The following is a 6,000-nucleotide window of genomic DNA, read 5'->3' as shown; positions in this document are numbered from 1 at the left end:
GGATCCATCCTGCCTTGTATCAGCGGGTCAGGCTGGTGGTGGTGGTGTCATGGATCCATCCTGCCTTGTATCAGTGGGTCATGCTGGTGGTGGTGGTGTCATGGATCCATCCTGCCTTGTATCAGCGGGTCAGGCTGGTGGTGCTGGTGTCATGGATCCATCCTGCCTTGTATCAGCGGGTCAGGCTGGTGGTGGTGGTGTCATGGATCCATCCTGCCTTGTATCAGCGGCTCAGGCTGGTGGTGGTGGTGTCATGGATCCATCCTGCCTTGTATCAGCGGCTCAGGCTGGTGCTGGTGGTGTCATGGATCCATCCTGCCTTGTATCAGCGGGTCAGGCTGGTGGTGGTGGTGTCATGGATCCATCCTGCCTTGTATCAGCGGGTCAGGCTGGTGGTGCTGGTGTCATGGATCCATCCTGCCTTGTATCAGCGGGTCAGGCTGGTGGTGGTGGTGTCATGGATCCATCCTGCCTTGTATCAGCGGGTCAGGCTGGTGGTGGTGGTGTCATGGATCCATCCTGCCTTGTATCAGCGGGTCAGGCTGGTGGTGGTGGTGTCATGGATCCATCCTGCCTTGTATCAGCGGGTCAGGCTGGTGGTGGTGTCATGGATCCATCCTGCCTTGTATCAGCGGGTCAGGCTGGTGGTGGTGGTGTCATGGATCCATCCTGCCTTGTATCAGCGGCTCAGGCTGGTGGTGGTGGTGTCATGGATCCATCCTGCCTTGTATCAGCGGGTCAGGCTGGTGGTGGTGTCATGGATCCATCCTGCCTTGTATCAGCGGGTCAGGCTGGTGGTGGTGGTGGCATGGATCCATCCTGCCTTGTATCAGCGGGTCAGGCTGGTGGTGGTGTCATGGATCCATCCTGCCTTGTATCAGCGGGTCAGGCTGGTGGTGGTGGTGTCATGGATCCATCCTGCCTTGTATCAGCGGGTCAGGCTGGTGGTGCTGGTATCATGGATCCATCCTGCCTTGTATCAGCGGGTCAGGCTGGTGGTGGTGGTGGTGTCATGGATCCATCCTGCCTTGTATCAGCGGCTCAGGCTGGTGGTGGTGGTGTCATGGATCCAACCTGCCTTGTATCAGCGGGTCAGGCTGGTGGTGGTGGTGTCATGGATCCATCCTGCCCTGTATCAGCGGCTCAGGCTGGTGGTGGTGGTGTCATGGATCCATCCTGCCTTGTATCAGCGGGTCAGGCTGGTGCTGGTGGTGTCATGGATCCATCCTGCCTTGTATCAGCGGCTCAGGCTGGTGGTGGTGGTGGTGTCATGGATCCATCCTGCCTTGTATCAGTGGCTCAGGCTGGTGGTGGTGGCGTCATGGATCCATCCTGCCTTGTATCAGCGGGTCAGGCTGGTGCTGGTGGTGTCATGGATCCATCCTGCCCTGTATCAGCGGGTCAGGCTGGTGGTGGTGGTGTCATGGATCCATCCTGCCTTGTATCAGCGGGTCAGGCTGGTGGTGCTGGTGTCATGGATCCATCCTGCCTTGTATCAGCGGCTCAGGCTGGTGGTGGTGGTGTCATGGATCCATCCTGCCTTGTATCAGCAGCTCAGGCTGGTGGTGGTGGTGTCATGGATCCATCCTGCCATGTATCAGCGGTTCAGGCTGGTGGTGGTGGTGTCATGGATCCATCCTGCCTTGTATCAGCGGGTCAGGCTGGTGGTGCTGGTATCATGGATCCATCCTGCCTTGTATCAGCGGGTCAGGCTGGTGGTGGTGGTGGTGTCATGGATCCATCCTGCCTTGTATCAGCGGCTCAGGCTGGTGGTGGTGGTGTCATGGATCCATCCTGCCTTGTATCAGCGGGTCAGGCTGGTGGTGGTGGTGTCATGGATCCATCCTGCCCTGTATCAGCGGCTCAGGCTGGTGGTGGTGGTGTCATGGATCCATCCTGCCTTGTATCAGTGGCTCAGGCTGGTGGTGGTGGCGTCATGGATCCATCCTGCCTTGTATCAGCGGCTCAGGCTGGTGGTGGTGGTGTCATGGATCCATCCTGCCTTGTATCAGCGGGTCAGGCTGGTGGTGGTGGTGTCATGGATCCATCCTGCCTTGTATCAGCGGCTCAGGCTGGTGGTGGTGGTGTCATGGATCCATCCTGCCTTGTATCAGTGGGTCAGGCTGGTGGTGGTGTCATGGATCCATCCTGCCTTGTATCAGCGGGTCAGGCTGGTGGTGGTGGTGTCATGGATCCATCCTGCCCTGTATCAGCGGGTCAGGCTGGTGGTGGTGGTGTCATGGATCCATCCTGCCTTGTATCAGCGGGTCAGGCTGGTGGTGGTGGTGTCATGGATCCATCCTGCCTTGTATCAGCGGCTCAGGCTGGTGGTGGTGGTGTCATGGATCCATCCTGCCTTGTATCAGTGGGTCAGGCTGGTGGTGGTGTCATGGATCCATCCTGCCCTGTATCAGCGGGTCAGGCTGGTGGTGGTGGTGTCATGGATCCATCCTGCCTTGTATCAGTGGCTCAGGCTGGTGGTGGTGGCGTCATGGATCCATCCTGCCTTGTATCAGCGGCTCAGGCTGGTGGTGGTGGTGTCATGGATCCATCCTGCCTTGTATCAGTGGCTCAGGCTGGTGGTGGTGTCATGGATCCATCCTGCCTTGTATCAGCGGGTCAGGCTGGTGGTGGTGGTGTCATGGATCCATCCTGCCCTGTATCAGCGGGTCAGGCTGGTGGTGGTGGTGTCATGGATCCATCCTGCCTTGTATCAGCGGCTCAGGCTGGTGGTGGTGGTGTCATGGATCCATCCTGCCTTGTATCAGCGGGTCAGGCTGGTGGTGCTGGTGTCATGGATCCATCCTGCCTTGTATCAGCGGCTCAGGCTGGTGGTGGTGGTGTCATGGATCCATCCTGCCTTGTATCAGCGGCTCAGGCTGGTGGTGGTGGTGTCATGGATCCATCCTGCCTTGTATCAGCGGGTCAGGCTGGTGGTGGTGATGTCATGGATCCATCCTGCCTTGTATCAGCGGCTCAGGCTGGTGGTGGTGGTGTCATGGATCCATCCTGCCTTGTATCAGCGGCTCAGGCTGGTGGTGGTGGTGTCATGGATCCATCCTGCCTTGTATCAGCGGGTCAGGCTGGTGGTGGTGTCATGGATCCATCCTGCCTTGTATCAGCGGGTCAGGCTGGTGGTGGTGGTGTCATGGATCCATCCTGCCTTGTATCAGCGGCTCAGGCTGGTGGTGGTGGTGTCATGGATCCATCCTGCCTTGTATCAGCGGGTCAGGCTGGTGGTGGTGGTGTCATGGATCCATCCTGCCTTGTATCAGCGGCTCAGGCTGGTGGTGGTGGTGTCATGGATCCATCCTGCCTTGTATCAGCGGGTCAGGCTGGTGGTGGTGTCATGGATCCATCCTGCCTTGTATCAGCGGGTCAGGCTGGTGGTGGTGGTGGCATGGATCCATCCTGCCTTGTATCAGCGGGTCAGGCTGGTGGTGGTGTCATGGATCCATCCTGCCTTGTATCAGCGGGTCAGGCTGGTGGTGGTGGTGTCATGGATCCATCCTGCCTTGTATCAGCGGGTCAGGCTGGTGGTGCTGGTATCATGGATCCATCCTGCCTTGTATCAGCGGGTCAGGCTGGTGGTGGTGGTGGTGTCATGGATCCATCCTGCCTTGTATCAGCGGCTCAGGCTGGTGGTGGTGGTGTCATGGATCCAACCTGCCTTGTATCAGCGGGTCAGGCTGGTGGTGGTGGTGTCATGGATCCATCCTGCCCTGTATCAGCGGCTCAGGCTGGTGGTGGTGGTGTCATGGATCCATCCTGCCTTGTATCAGCGGGTCAGGCTGGTGCTGGTGGTGTCATGGATCCATCCTGCCTTGTATCAGCGGCTCAGGCTGGTGGTGGTGGTGGTGTCATGGATCCATCCTGCCTTGTATCAGTGGCTCAGGCTGGTGGTGGTGGCGTCATGGATCCATCCTGCCTTGTATCAGCGGGTCAGGCTGGTGCTGGTGGTGTCATGGATCCATCCTGCCCTGTATCAGCGGGTCAGGCTGGTGGTGGTGGTGTCATTGATCCATCCTGCCTTGTATCAGCGGGTCAGGCTGGTGGTGCTGGTGTCATGGATCCATCCTGCCTTGTATCAGCGGCTCAGGCTGGTGGTGGTGGTGTCATGGATCCATCCTGCCTTGTATCAGCGGCTCAGGCTGGTGGTGGTGGTGTCATGGATCCATCCTGCCTTGTATCAGCGGGTCAGGCTGGTGGTGGTGTCATGGATCCATCCTGCCTTGTATCAGCGGGTCAGGCTGGTGGTGGTGGTGTCATGGATCCATCCTGCCTTGTATCAGCGGCTCAGGCTGGTGGTGGTGGTGTCATGGATCCATCCTGCCTTGTATCAGCGGGTCAGGCTGGTGGTGGTGGTGTCATGGATCCATCCTGCCTTGTATCAGCGGCTCAGGCTGGTGGTGGTGGTGTCATGGATCCATCCTGCCTTGTATCAGCGGGTCAGGCTGGTGGTGGTGTCATGGATCCATCCTGCCTTGTATCAGCGGGTCAGGCTGGTGGTGGTGGTGGCATGGATCCATCCTGCCTTGTATCAGCGGGTCAGGCTGGTGGTGGTGTCATGGATCCATCCTGCCTTGTATCAGCGGGTCAGGCTGGTGGTGGTGGTGTCATGGATCCATCCTGCCTTGTATCAGCGGGTCAGGCTGGTGGTGCTGGTATCATGGATCCATCCTGCCTTGTATCAGCGGGTCAGGCTGGTGGTGGTGGTGGTGTCATGGATCCATCCTGCCTTGTATCAGCGGCTCAGGCTGGTGGTGGTGGTGTCATGGATCCAACCTGCCTTGTATCAGCGGGTCAGGCTGGTGGTGGTGGTGTCATGGATCCATCCTGCCCTGTATCAGCGGCTCAGGCTGGTGGTGGTGGTGTCATGGATCCATCCTGCCTTGTATCAGCGGGTCAGGCTGGTGCTGGTGGTGTCATGGATCCATCCTGCCTTGTATCAGCGGCTCAGGCTGGTGGTGGTGGTGGTGTCATGGATCCATCCTGCCTTGTATCAGTGGCTCAGGCTGGTGGTGGTGGCGTCATGGATCCATCCTGCCTTGTATCAGCGGGTCAGGCTGGTGCTGGTGGTGTCATGGATCCATCCTGCCCTGTATCAGCGGGTCAGGCTGGTGGTGGTGGTGTCATTGATCCATCCTGCCTTGTATCAGCGGGTCAGGCTGGTGGTGCTGGTGTCATGGATCCATCCTGCCTTGTATCAGCGGCTCAGGCTGGTGGTGGTGGTGTCATGGATCCATCCTGCCTTGTATCAGCAGCTCAGGCTGGTGGTGGTGGTGTCATGGATCCATCCTGCCATGTATCAGCGGTTCAGGCTGGTGGTGGTGGTGTCATGGATCCATCCTGCCTTGTATCAGCGGGTCAGGCTGGTGGTGCTGGTATCATGGATCCATCCTGCCTTGTATCAGCGGGTCAGGCTGGTGGTGGTGGTGGTGTCATGGATCCATCCTGCCTTGTATCAGCGGCTCAGGCTGGTGGTGGTGGTGTCATGGATCCATCCTGCCTTGTATCAGCGGGTCAGGCTGGTGGTGGTGGTGTCATGGATCCATCCTGCCCTGTATCAGCGGCTCAGGCTGGTGGTGGTGGTGTCATGGATCCATCCTGCCTTGTATCAGTGGCTCAGGCTGGTGGTGGTGGCGTCATGGATCCATCCTGCCTTGTATCAGCGGCTCAGGCTGGTGGTGGTGGTGTCATGGATCCATCCTGCCTTGTATCAGCGGGTCAGGCTGGTGGTGGTGGTGTCATGGATCCATCCTGCCTTGTATCAGCGGTTCAGGCTGGTGGTGGTGGTGTCATGGATCCATCCTGCCTTGTATCAGTGGGTCAGGCTGGTGGTGGTGTCATGGATCCATCCTGCCTTGTATCAGCGGGTCAGGCTGGTGGTGGTGGTGTCATGGATCCATCCTGCCCTGTATCAGCGGGTCAGGCTGGTGGTGGTGGTGTCATGGATCCATCCTGCCTTGTATCAGCGGGTCAGGCTGGTGGTGGTGGTGT

The sequence above is a fragment of the Engystomops pustulosus genome, chromosome 8 (assembly GCF_040894005.1).
Source record: "Engystomops pustulosus chromosome 8, aEngPut4.maternal, whole genome shotgun sequence".
NCBI lineage: Eukaryota > Metazoa > Chordata > Amphibia > Anura > Leptodactylidae > Engystomops > Engystomops pustulosus.
This window is presented reverse-complemented; position numbering follows the sequence as displayed.